The sequence below is a fragment of the Mus caroli genome, unplaced genomic scaffold (genome assembly GCF_978045245.1).
Source record: "Mus caroli unplaced genomic scaffold, Mus_caroli_1 scaffold_2, whole genome shotgun sequence".
Classification (NCBI taxonomy): domain Eukaryota; kingdom Metazoa; phylum Chordata; class Mammalia; order Rodentia; family Muridae; genus Mus; species Mus caroli.
In genome coordinates, this window is record NW_028227257.1 from 131,722,578 (window position 1) to 131,737,176 (window position 14,599).

General features: G+C 39.6%; 1 protein-coding gene across 13 annotated transcripts in view; it reads right to left on the reverse strand.

The window, feature by feature from the left end:
• Mbd5 (methyl-CpG binding domain protein 5) overlaps positions 1-14,599 on the reverse strand; it is a 377,887-nt gene that overhangs the window by 203,872 nt on the left and 159,416 nt on the right. For all 13 annotated transcript variants that reach the window (XM_085834930.1, XM_029474046.2, XM_085834925.1 and 10 more), the window contains one exon: positions 13,432-13,524. The gene's annotated coding sequence lies outside the window, so the exon portion shown is untranslated. The remainder of the gene's footprint in view (positions 1-13,431; positions 13,525-14,599) is intronic.

Below are 14,599 nucleotides of genomic sequence, written 5' to 3' on the forward strand. Positions count from 1 at the left end.
ATACACCCTCACATCTTCCTTTTTTCTGATATGGCCATCCCTTGCCTTTCCCACTCTTCAGATACTTGGCATATTTAAGACAGAGAAAAATTCACAGTTTTGTGTGTAGGGTGGCGCTCTATCCACTCTGTCACACAGGAGTCTGTCCTGTCTCACACCTATTGATTAGGAATACCACCCACCAGAAACTCAGAGGAAAAGGAATACTGATCTTGGCCCACTTCAAGAGAATTTTAACACAATAAAAATGCTTCACTTCCTTTCCCCAGAGAGCAAACAGCACAGATGCCCTCTTCTATGGCTCCTTCTATACATCTGTTCACTTGTCTTCTAAACTTTAGGGGACAGATTATTTTGTGATTTAGTGTGTCTCAAATTTGAGAAAAGAGCTTTGATATATTTGCTATATAGGAGTGAACACCAGCCAATACCAGGCAGCAATTCATAATAAACATTCCTTCAGTTGATATTTAGGCTCTGGTTCCACTTAAAATTCATGATATAAAGTACTCTAAGTACTTTGTTAGCTTTTAGCTATAAATGAGTTAACATGAAAAGAAAAAAGCTTACATTTCCAACCTTTGTGCCTTCAGAATGGCTAGAAATACATGAAGTAACTCCATCCATGGAACCACAATATATCAGATATAGTAGATAGATACACTGAAAAATTATAATCTCATTTTTATTCCCATGCTTTACTGTGTGTCCCCAGTCCTAGTGTTCAACAAACTTAAGAATGAAAGCTGTAGAGAACTGGAGGTTGAAATTCCTTAGGAAGCGTAGGTAGTGATTTATAGCCCACAGGTGTCTGGTGGTCTCTGGGTTTGCATATACTCCTTTTACAGAGAAGTCAGCTACCGAGAGAAACGACAGTATTTTGGAGTATGTGAATGTGGAACTTCTCACTCACCATCTTACCTACTGTCTCTTTATCATGTCTGCCACTGCCACTCATACGCACCCCAATCAGATGGATACTCGGCTACTATTTATTTATTAAAAATTATTCATATCACACACATGTATGTTTGTTCAGTTCTTTCACATCTCAATTTTCATTCCCCACTTTTTCTGTTTAAAATTCTATATACTTTACCTTAAAATAAACATATATAATATGTAGACAAACACATATATTTTAAATAAAAATTTCCCATCTAGGCTGACAATGTGCTCTCCTTTGCAAGAGTCAAAGACCATCTAATGGAAAACCCTAATAGGAGGTATATATGAGCTCTCTTTTGAGCTGTTGCTATTCTTGGTTGGCCCCAGAGGTGGACAGTAAGTCTTCATTGCTGAAGACAGCATGTACTTCAGATGCAGGGCCCAGAGGCCCCTGAGCGGGAGCTGACCGGAAAGACTCCTTAAGGACTAACTTTCATGGTACCAGAAGCCACAATGCAAACCTCAAAAGAAAGTCCTACCTTGCTATGGCACTTACAAACCACAACAACCAGTGTGGTCCAATAATCCCAAGGGTGCAGTAACAGTACACATGTCTTGGTGGCACCCAAAAGCTCTCTAACTGCACTTAAGTCTCACTCAACAGGAGAAAGATCATGCCTGATAATGGAAACCTAGCCAATTACCCAGAACTAGTGAAGTCATGGATTTTGGAGGAGAATCAACAACCATCACTTTCCTAAACCAGGATAACCCCAAACTACATTTGGAGTACTTGTTATTATATTAACCAATACATATAGACCTCATCCCTCAGCTAAGTAACCTCTCTTTTTAACAGTCAGAGACCACAAAAGAGAAGCATAACCATTCAAAATGCAGAGTTGTAGAACCTGTCCAGTGCAAATATCTACAACACAACTCTGGCATCTAAAACTTAAGGAACATTGTAGAAGAGGAGGCAGACAGACTATAATAAATAGACTTCCCCAGAGGAGAAAGAACATTGAAAAAACACACCGGTAACATTATATAGACAGAAGAAGTTGTACTTTCATATTTAGGAACACACAAATACACACAAATGCACATACTCATATAACAACAATTAACGAAAAAAGGAGTCATGAATTTTGAAAACAACGAGGGGTATTTGGGAGGGTTGGAGGGAGGAAAGAAAAGGAAAAAAAATGATATAATTAAGTTAAAAAAAAAGTTCTTCACCCAGAGCTCCCAGGGACTAAACCACCAATCAAAGAGTATACATGGAGAGATCCATGGCTCCAGATACATATGTAGCAGAGGACAGCCTTACCAGAGAGCAATGGGAGGGGAGGCCCTTGGTCCTGTGAGGCTTGATGCCCCACTGTAGGGGAATGCTAGAGTGGTGAGGCAGGAGTGGGTGGGTGGGCAGAGGAGCATCCTCATAGAGGCAAAGGGGATGGGGGAGAGGGAAGTTGGGATGGCGGATTTGTGTAGGGTTAACCAGGAAGGGGGATATCATTTGAAATGTAAATGAATAAAATGATTAATTAAAAAAGCAGTATCAAAACTTGCAAGAAAATAAAAACATCACACACTAACAGTAACTGGCCTCCAAAGTCTATGAAACATGAATTTCTATACAACTCAATTAACTTCATAGTTAGAATAGGCATTTGTAAAGGAAGCTATGGTATTTTACAGTAAATTTTATACTTCTACTATATTATGTATTTTATGCACTTACGCTCCCAAACCAAATCATCCATGACAGAATTAAAATTAGAACACCAATTAGCTTTATAGCCTCGTTCATTTTCTGTACACAGTCCTTTCTTGACCCTTATGTTTAGCTTTTCTTGTTTTCTTTTCAGGTTGTGCTGTGCCCACATATACGTTTGTTTTATATAAGCACTAATAAGGAGAATATATATATATATATATATATATATGTGTGTGTGTGTGTGTGTGTATGTGTGTATAATATTAATATATTAATATATATTACTAAAATGCATGTAAAGGACAAAGGTTAAACCCTGGATGTTGCTTATCAGAAGCCACATCTCATTTTGTCAATTCTTTTATTTTTTGAGATTATAATATATGCTGGTTAGTTTTTTGTCAACTTTACTCAAGCTAAAGTCATTAGAGAGGAAATAGCCTCAATTGAGGAAATGCCTTGAAAAGACAGGTGAGTAGACAAGCCCTGCATTCTCTTAGTGACTGATGCATTCTCTTAGTGATTGATGCAGAAGGGCCCAGGGTATTGTAGGTGTCACCTCACCGGGGCTCATGGTCCTGGATTTTATAAGAAAGCAGGTTGAGCAAGCCATACGAAGCAAGCTACCAAGCAGCATTCCTCCATGACCTCTATATCAGTTCCTGCATCCTTTCTTCCCAAGTTGTTTTGGTTGTTGTGTTTTAACACAGCAATAAAACTCCCAAGACACACTCCTTCCCTTTCTTCCTTCAAATCCTCTTAAAACCCCTCCTTGCACTCTTTTGAATTCATGGTTTGTGGTTTTTTCATTAATTGTTGTATATGTATTTGCTAAGAACAACTTGACCAGTTTGTATAATGCTACTTTTATCTATGTTCTTAAGGGCTGACTGGTTATGAATAACCAGTTGGTGTATTCTTCCCTGGGGAAGCCTACTTCTCCCACTCTCAGCATGCCTTAGTTGCCTGCAGTTCCTTATGTAGGGTTGAAACATTCTGGGTTTCCTCTGCCCACTTTGGCATGCTTATTGTTCTTGCTCAGTTCATGTTTAGTCAGTCATGCTGGTAAGGCTTTCCGGGTGTAGCTACTGACTTTCTGAGGAGACACAATCTCACAACAGACTACCTGATCCTCTGACTCTTAAAATCTTTCTGCTCCCATCTTCTGCAATTCTAAAATGTTCACTGAGAATTAGGAACGGGAGTGCTTTGTAGCTGTATCCACTGGAACTAGGCTCTACGACTCTGCAATTTGATTAATTATGCCTTTCTGTAATGTTCTTGGCAAAGAGAACTTTCCTTGATATGGTAACAACTATACTTATATGTTCATAAAAGGTCTAGTATTCAGAATTTAGTTAGGGATAATGCTGGTTTAATAAAGTGGTGATTGTAGATTCTCCTTCAAGATCAGTGACTTTATTATTTCTGGGTAGGTGGCTAGGTTAGGCTAGCTTGTTGAGGGGGACTCTAGTCAAATTAGAGAGCCACTGTTTACTGCCAAGGCAAACATGCTACCACTGCACCCTTAGGGTTATCAGGTTTTGCTGGTCACTGTCATTCATACATGTCATAGCAGGTTAGGTAGGAAGTATGCATGGTGCCTTCTAATCCCAAGCTCTAACCATGGGCTTCTGGATTAGAGTAAATTCACTGTTGAGTAAGCATTTGGGATCTTCCTGTCTTTGTTTCTCCGGGGCTGAGATTAGCAGCACATGCCATCATGTGGGTGCTAGGAGCTGCATTCAAGTAATCTCATGTTTGAATAGTGTACTGGCTAGTTTTGTGTCAACTTGACACAGCTGGAGTTATCACAGAAAAAGGAGCTTCAGTTGACGAAATGCCTCCATTAGATCCAACTGTAAGGCATTTTCTCAATTAGTGATCAAGGGGGAAAGGCCCCTTGTGGGTGGTGCCATCTCTGGGCTGGTAGTCTTGGTTCTATAAGAGAGCAGGCTGAGCAAGCCAGGGGAAGCAAGCCAGTAAGGAACATCCCTCCATGGCTTCTGCATCAGCTCCTGCTTCCTGACCTGCGTGAGTTCCAGTCCTGACTTCCTTGGTGATGAACAGCAGTGTGGAAGTGTAAGCTGAATAAACCCTTTCCTCCCCAACTTGCTTCTTGGTCATGATGTTTGTGCAGGAATAGAAACCCTGACTAAGACAAATATCAATCACCACACTGATGGATATATCTCTCCAGTAATCTACTTTTAAAAATTATGGAACTATTTACATACTTATTGCTTTGTCTTCCCTAATAAAATATTAAGCACCATTAGGAATTTAGTATTTATGATAACTCATAAAACAACCCCTGGTCAACTTGAGGGCACACAAATATACTTTAAAATAAATGAATAAACACCTGAGTAATAACCTTAATGTTGAACTTAAATAAAAAAGCTTAAAATGCTTCCAAAGATATAAAGAAAAGCATATAAAGACAAGTTACTTATACCAATTATCCCAGAAGGGCTTCTTAAGTTATTGCTTTTAAAGTGTACCCTCATGTTGAGCTGAATTTTTAGCGATTTTAGAATCCATCAGTACAAGCACATGCCATTTTTCCTAGTGAAATGATAGCACTTTCTGTTTGAAAGCAACTTTACTTTGTTTTGTATTTTCTTTAAAATTTATTTATTTATTTATATTTATTTTAAATGTGATTTTCACATCTACAAACTCTTTGAGAAGATATATTTATCATACAGCACAAACACTGTCTCAGTATTTTTGACTTCTAAGGTGAGCAGAAAATAGACATGGAGATTATATAACTATTAGAAAATTTAAGTGTTACAAAGGAGATGCAAAGTAAACAAGAAATGATAATTTAAAATAGAGTTATAGCCCGCCTGGGAGGGTTTGCCGGAGCATCTGGGGAAGCCATCTTGGTTCTCGAATCCCACCGAGACTAGTCTGCACAGGCAAGAGTGTGGACTACAGAAGCTAACAGCTTCTGGGACAGGCGGGAGCCACAGAGCTTCTGAGGCAGCCCCCTTTTCGGGCTCTAGACATCCGGCCACCTTCCCTGCCAGAGGAGAGGTGTCCACCGTGCCTGGGAGGGCTTTGCTGGAGCATCTGGTGGAGCCATCTTGGTTTCCGCATCCCGCCGAGACTAGTCTGTGCAGGTGAGAGTGTGGACAACAGAAGCTAACAGCTTCTGGGTCAGGCCCTGTTTTGGGCCTTCATGTTCTGCCAGGAGGCAGGTCTGAATGCAAAGTATCTGTGCACCGTCCCTGCAAGAGGAGAGCCTGCCTGCAGAGAGTGCTGTGACCACTGAAACTCAGTAGAGAGCTAGTCTCCCAGGTCTGCTGATAGAGGCTAACAGAATCACGAGAGGAACAAGCTCTAACCAGAGACAACTATAACAACTAACTCCAGAGATTACCAGATGGCAAAAGGCAAACGTAAGAATCTTACTAACAGAAACCATGACCACTCACCCTCATCAGAACCCAGCACTCCCACCTCAGCCAGTCCTGGGCACCCCAACACACCTGAAAAGCTAGACCCAGATTTAAAAGCATATCTCATGATGATGGTAGAGGACATCAAGAAGGACTTTAATAACTCACTTAAAGAAATGCAGGAGAACACTGCCAAAGAGTTTCGATCCTTAAAGAAAAACAGGAAAACACAACCAAACAGGTAAAAGTCCTTAAAGAAAAACAAGAAAACACATCCAAACAGGTGATGGAAATGAACAAAACCATACTAGACCTAAAAAGGGAAGTAGACACAATAAAGAAAACCCAAAGTGAGGCAACGCTGGAGATAGAAACCCTAGAAAAGAAATCTGAAACCATAGATCCGAGCATCAGCAACAGAATACAAGAGATGGAAGAGAAAATCTAAGGTGAAGAAGATTCCATAGAGAGCATTGACACAACAAGAAAAGAAAATGCAAAATGCAAAAAGATCCTAACTTAAAACATCCAGGAAATCCAGGACACAATGAGAAGACCAAACCTACGGATAATAGGAGTAGATGAGAATGAAGATTTTCAACTTAAAGGGCCAGCAAATATCTTCAACAAAATTATAGAAGAAAACTTCCCCCAAATAAAGAGATGCCCATGAACATACAAGAAGCCTACAGAACTCCAAATAGAATGGACCAGAAAAGAAATTCCTCCCGACACATAATAATTAGAACAACAAATGCACTAAATATAGATAGAATATTAAAAGCAGTAAGGGAAAAAGGTTAAGTAACATAGAATAACACCAGATTTTTAACCACAGACTATGAAAGCCAGAAGATCCTCTACAGATGTTATACAGACACTAAGAGAACACAAATGCCAGCCCAGGCTACTATACCCAGCCAAACTTTCAATTACCATAGATGGAGAAACCAAAGTATTCCATTACAAAACCAAATTCACACATTACCTTTTCAAAAATACAGCCCTTCAAAGGATAAAACAGAAAAAAAAAATACAGGGATGGAAACCACGTCCTAGAAAAATCAAGAAGGTAATCCTTCACAAAACCTAAAAGAAGACAGCCAGAAGAACAGAATGCCAACTCTAAAAACAAAAATAATAGGAAGCAACAATTACTTTTCCTTAATATCTCTTAATATTAATGGACTCAATTCCCCAATAAAAAGTCATAGGCTAACAGACTGGCTACACAAACAGGACCCAACATTTTGCTGCTTACAGGAAACCCATCTCAGGGAAAAAGACAGACACTACCTCAGAGTGAAAGGCTGGAAAACAATTTTCCAAGCAAGTGGTCTGAAGAAACAAACTGGAGTAGCAATTCCAATATCTAATAAAATCGACTTCCAACCCAAAGTTATCAAAAAAGACAGGGAGGGGCACTTCATACTCATCAAGGTAAAATCCTCCAAGAGGAATTCTCAATTCTGACTATCTATGCTCCAAATGCAAGGACAACCACATTCATTAAAGAAACTTTAGTAAAGCCCAAAGCACATATTGCACCTCACACAATAATAGTGGGTGACTTCAACACACCACTTTCACCAATGGACAGATCGTGGAAACAGAAAGTAAACAGGGACACAGTGAAACTAACAGAAGTGATGAAACAAATGGACTTAACAGATATCTACAGAGCATTTTATCCTAAAACAAAAGGATATACTTTCTTCTCAGCACCTCATGGTACCTTCTCCAAAATTGACCATATAATTGGTCACAAAACAGGCCTCAACAGATACAAAAATACTGAAGTTGTCCCATGCATCCTATCAGATCACCATGTACTAAGGCTGTTCTTCAACAACAAAATAAATAATAGAAAGCCAACATTCACGTGGAAACTGAACAACACTCTTCTCAATGATACCTTGGTCAAGGAAGGAATAAAGAAAGAAATTAAGGACATTTTGGAGTTTAATGAAAATGAAGCCACAACATACCCAAACTCATTGGACACAATGATAGCATTTCTAAGAGGAAAACTCGTAGCTCTGAGTGACTCCAAAAAGAAATTAGAGAGATCGCACACTAACAGCTTGACAACACACCTAAAAGCTCTAGAACAAAAGGAAGCAAATTCACCCAAGAGGTGTAGATGGCAGGAAATAACCAAACTCAAGGGGCGAAATAAACCAAGTGGAAACAAGAAGAACTATTCAAAGAATCAATCAAAAGAGGAGCTGGTTCTTTAAGAAAATCAACAAGAGAGATAAACCCTTAGCCAGACTCACTAGAGGGCACAGGGACAGCATCCTAATTAACAAAATCAGAAATGAAAAGGGAGACATAACAACAGATCATGAAGAAATCCAAAACATCATCATATCCTTCTACAAAAGGCTATGCTCAACAAAACTCGAAAAACCTCGATGAAATGGACAAATTTCTAGACAGATACCAGGTAACAAAGTTAAATCAGGATCAGGTTATTGATCTAAACAGTTCCATATACCCTAAAGAAATAGAAGCAGTCTTTAATAGTCTCCCACAAAAAAAAAGCCCAGGACCAGATGGGTTTAGTGCAGAGTTCTATCAGACCTTCAAAGAAGATCTAATTCCAGTTATTCACAGACTATTCCACAAAATAGAAGCAGAAGGTACTCTACCCAATTCATTTTATATTATCACAATTACTGTGATACCTAAACCACAGAAAGACCCAACAAAGATAGAGAACTTCAGACCAATTTCCCTTATGAATATCGATGCAAAAATACTCAATAAAATTCTCGCTAACCAAATCCAAGAACACATCAAAACAATCATCCATCCTGACCAAGTAGGTTTCATTCCATGGATGCAGGGATAGTTTAATACATGGAAATCCATCAACGTAATCCAGTATATAAACAAACTCAAAGACAAAAACCACATGATCATCTCGTTAAATGCAGAGAAATCATTTGACAAAATCCAACACCCATTCATGATAAAAGTCTTGGAAAGATCAGGAATTCAAGGCCCATACCTAAACATGATATAAGCAATCTACAGTAAACCAGTAGCCAACATCAAAGTAAATGGTGAGAAGCTGGAAGCAATCCCACTAAAATCAGGGACTAGACAAGGCTGCCCACTTTCTCCCTACTTCGTGTCTCTGGTTGCATATGTATCAGAAGATGGCCTAGTTGGCCATCATTGGAAAGAGAGGCTCATTGGTCATGCAAACTTTATATGCCTTAGTACAGGGGAACCTCAGGGCCGAGAAGTGGGAGTGGGCGGGTAGGGGAGTGGGAGGGGGTTTGGGGGGACTTTTGGGATAGTATTGGAAATGCAATGAAGAATATACCTAATTAAAAAAATCAAAATGAAAAAAAATAGAGTTATAAAGATGTGGCAAATGGTCAGTTTCAGCTACTGTGAGCATGAAGCCAGAGAAGCAGAAGAAGAGGAGTCTGCAGAGAGCAAGCTCCCAGCTGAAAACTAAAAGGAAAGAAAACTATAGAATAAGATGACACAGAAATGTCAGAGCAGGATTTATCAAATACACAACATCAGGGTAAATATTTACAGGGAGGAGGGAATTATCCCCATAGTTAAAAAGTGATACCACTCTTGGGCATATACCCAAAAGATGGCCACCATGTCACAGGCACACATGATCCACTATGTTCATAGCGGCCTTGTTTTTGATAGCCAGAAGCTGGAAGCAACCCAGATGACCCACCACAGAAGAATGGATACAGAAAAGTGGGGAGGGAGGGAGGGACCTGAGAGGGAAAGTGGATGGGGGTTGGGGGGAGAAGAGAATCTGATCTGGTATTTGGTGAGGGAAAAGGACTGAATCCCTGAGGGCAGCAGAAAGAATGAAAACATGTAACTTCAGGAAATAGGAGGTTGTGGGGACCCTCCAGAATGCACCAAAGACCTGGGAGGTGATAGACTCTCAGGAATCAAAGGGAGGGACCTTAGATGAAATGCCTTCAGTAGGGAGAGGGAATTTATAGAGCCCACCTCCAGCATGAAGACAGGGCATCAAGTGAGGGGTGTGGTTGCCATCCTATAGTCACAACTCTGACTCATCAGTGTTCCTGTCTGAAAGGATTACAGGGATAGAAATGGAGAGGAGTCTGAGAAAAAGAGGATCCACTGACAAGCGCAAAGTGGGATCCATGTCAAGGGGAGGTACTAAGGCCTGATAGAAGCAGTTGCCCTCTGTTGTTGAATTAGGGGAGGGTGAAGGAAGCTGAGGAGAAGGGAGATCCTGTAAGGGGACCACAGTCTCAATTAATCTAGACCTCTGAGATCTCTCACATACTGGACCACCAACTAGCCAGCATACACTAGCTGACATGAGGCACCCCAACACACATACAGTAGAGGGTCTATGTTTATTCAGAGATGATGCACCTAACACTCAAGAGACTGGAGGACCCAGAGAGTTTAAAGATCAGGTGGGGTAGGAGTGGGGACATGCATGTGGAGAAAAGGGGGTGGGGAGGAGGTGTGGGATGTGGAACAGTCAGAGGGTAGATGGGGGTGGGAATAAAATATCGAATGTACTAAAGAAATGTTCAACATTAGTCATCAAGGAAATGCCAATCAAAACAACCCAGGGATTCCACCTCATACTAGTCAGAATGGCTAAAATAAGAAACTCAGGTGACAGCAGATGCTGGTGAGGATGTGGAGAGAAAGGAATACTCCTCCATTGCTGGTGGGATTGCAAACTGGTACAATCTCTCTGGAAATAAGTTTGGTGATTCCTCAGAAAACTGGACATAGAACTACCTGAGGACCCAGCTATACCACTCCTGGCCATATACCCAGAAGATGCTCCAACATGTAATAAGGACACATATTCCACTATGTTCATACAGCCTTATTTATAAATACCAGAAGCTAGAAACAATCCAAATGTCCTTAAACAGAGAAATGGATACAGAAAATATGGTACATTTATACAATGGAGTACTACTGAGCTACTAAAAATGATGAATTCATGAAATTCTTAGGGAAATGGATAGAAGTAGAAAATATTATCCTGAGTGAGGTAAAACAATCGCAAAAGAACAAACATGGTATGCACTCACTGATAAGTGGATATTAGCCCCAAAGCTCCAAATAACTAAGATACAATTTACAGACCACTTGAAGCTCAATAAGAAGAAAGACCAAAGTGTGGGTACTTTGGTCCTTCTTAGAAGGAGAACAAAATACTCACAGGAGCAAATATGGAGATAAAGTGTAGAGTAGAGACTGAAGTATAGGCCATCCGGAGACTGTCCCATCTGGGGATTCATCACATAAACAGTCACCAAACCCAGACACTGTTGTGAATGCCAAGACATGCATGCTGAAAGGAGCCTGATATGGCTCTCTCCTAAGAGGCCCTGCCTGAGCCTTACAAATACAGAGATAGATGCTCGCAGACAACCACTGGACTGAGCATGGGGTCCCCAATAGAGGAGTTAGAGAAAGGACTGAAGGAGTTAAAGAGTTTTGCAATTCCATGGGAAGAACAACAATATCAACCAACCAGAACCCTCCAGAGTTCCCAGGGACTAAGCTATCAACAAAGGAGTACAGTGGCTCCAGCTGCATATGTAGCAGAGGATGGCCGTGTTATGCATGAGTGGAAGGAGAGGTCTTTAGTCCTATGAAGGCTCGATAGATGCCCCAGTGGAGGGGAATCGAGGGCAGGGATGTGGGTTTGTGTAGGTGGGTGGAGGAGTACCCACATAGAAGCAGGGGGAGAAAGGATGGAATAGGGTGCTTCCTGGATTGGGCAAACCAGGAAAGGGGATGACCTTTGAAATGTAAATAAAGAAAATATCCAATTAAGAAAAGTAAAAAAAAATGGATTGTAAAAAATTTAATTAACTTAAAACGTCCCCCTAAACAAACAAACAAACAAACAAACAAAAAAGAACTATCAAGAGGTTACTTTAATTCAGGTAATTGTAATTTGCAGTTATATAGAAGAAGAAATTATCATGTAAATATATATAAAATTCTATGGAATGAAATAAAAACCTAGAAACTGACAGTAAGAATGGATACAGAAAATGTGATTCATTTCCACAATGGAATACTACTCAGCTATTGAGAATGAGGATATCATGGGTTTTGTAGGCAAATGGATGGAACTTGAAAATTCCATTCCACATTAGGCAACTCAGACCCACCCAAAAGAATGTGCATGGTATGTACTCACTAATAAGTGGATATTAACCAAAAAAGTACAGAATACCCAGGACACAATCCACAGAACTCAAGAAGGTTAACAAGCTAAAGAGCCCAAGTGAGGACGCATCAGTCCCACTTGGGAGGGAAAAGAAAGTAATCATGGTGGGAGGGGGGAGGGAGGGACCTGGATGGGAAAGAAGACAGGGAGGGAAAGAGGGGAACATGATCAGGTATGGGGGAGGGCACACACAGGACCTTTTTCCATTACTGTTTTCAATATTCTTTCTTTGTTCTGTGCATTTGGTGTTTTAATTATGGTATGAGAAGAGGAATTTCTTTTCTGGTCCCATCTGTTTGGAGTCCTGTAGGCTTCTTGTATGTTTATGGGCATTTGTGGGGGAATATACAGGCAAAAGGGAGGGGGGAGGGCAGATGTGGGATGGGGGGTTGGTGGTGGGGCTAACTGGGAAATGGAATATCATTTGAGATGTAAATGAATGGAATGATTAATACAAAAAAATTTGAATCTCATTTTAAAAGAAAAAAATTTTTTTGGTATGGAAATACAAAAGAGCCCAAGTTCACACAGACACAGACAACCAGACACACACAAACACACACACACAAAACAACAATACAACAAAGAACAACAACAACAAAAAACCCTGCCAAACCTAGTAAAAACATTAATTGCTAATTAAAAATTTAAGAGAAACCAGATTTTAAGTACTTGTACTCTAATGGAATCTGGAAAATAGAGTACTATGGGGAGAGGGGGTAGTTACAGTCCCTTGCCTCAAAGGCTGTATCAACTGTTGTATCTGGTTCAAATAGTGACAAAAGTATACTTTGTATGAAATCTAAATTTTATACTGCTATTGAAAAATAGTATTTTATATCTCTATTTCTGATTTATATTAAAAAGATAACTAAAGTTTAGTTTTACATCCCCTCATTTCACTTTACAAGCCTTCTGGAGATGAAGGACAGTGGCCCATTTTTTAGGTCATATGTTGACAATGTCCCAATGTAGTAAGTAAATTTTAATATGCCTTTTCTGGTTTGTATAGCTCATTTGAAAAATTTCAGATACAGCTGGGATTTGTAGGTGTGCACACAGGTAAGCAGTCAGACACCAGTAACTCTGAAGGAAAGACCATGCGGGAGGAAAAATGGCAAATTAAACTCTGAGTGAGCACAGTAATGACTTATGAGGCTGCACTTTCTACTCACCTTGAGTGTCTTAATTTCTATAGGTATTTTCTACACCACACAGCCTGCAATATCTATCTTACGGAGGCAGAAGTGGACATCTTTGATGCTCTCCTAAAAGAGAAGTACAAGAACACATGAGCAAGTGTAGAGATGAATGAATTTCATTTATTTAAACAGAAAAATCTTCAAGTTATGAATTTCTTATTAAAGAAATAAATTAATTTAATTATCTAAAGCAAGGAGAAGGTAGGTCTATTTTAAGTAAATAAACAAATCTAAAAATTACATTGAAATTTCTCTTTAGAAAACTCAGGCAGTTCTGTTCAACACAGATTTTATTAGCATTTTCTCTCTCTTCGTTTATACATTTGGAATTTATTGTATACTGGGTTGGAGTGGTGTGTGGTAGATGTCCTGTATTCATGCACTATGAGGTCAGAGGACAACCTGCGGGAGTCAGTCCTCTCCTGTCACCATGTGGAATCTAGCAATGAGGCTCAAGCTGCTGAGCTTTTTGGCAAGCTCTTACAGGCAGAGCCTTGTCCTAAGTCCCTGCTGTAGATGGAGATGCATGTCACAGGGGGAGCAGTTTCTATAGTGCTTTTTAACTATCCAGTTTCTGTGCACATGTTTGGTTTATTTTGAGATTATAATTTAATTACATCATTTTCCTCTTCCCTTTCCTCCCTTCAAACCCTCCAATATACCTCTCAGCTTGTTTTCAAATTCATGGCCTCTTTTCTCATCAATTATTATTGTATGCATATATGTTTGTGCACACACACACATCCTAAATATGACCTATTGATTCCATGTAATATTTCTATGTAAATTTTCAGGGCTAACTGTTTGTCACTGGACATCTAACTAGGACTCTTCTCCATCTCCCAGATTTACTTAGTTCTGTTAGAAATTTGTTCCTTATTCCTAGTTCTTACAAAATATAATCTGAATTATACTTGACCTGTTTTAAGAGCTAGATAAAAAATTACTAAGTTCAAGATTTCTGACTTGTGCAAAAACTAAAACTCTATTCTTATCACATGAATTCCGTAATCAGTATTTTATACCATCTTAGCAAAGCTTGGCAGAAAAAGTGTTTTTATAAAGATCATGAATGTGATTGACAGATGGATTTATCCAGAGAATATACCCTTTACCTAAAAAGCTTTGTTCTTATTACCTC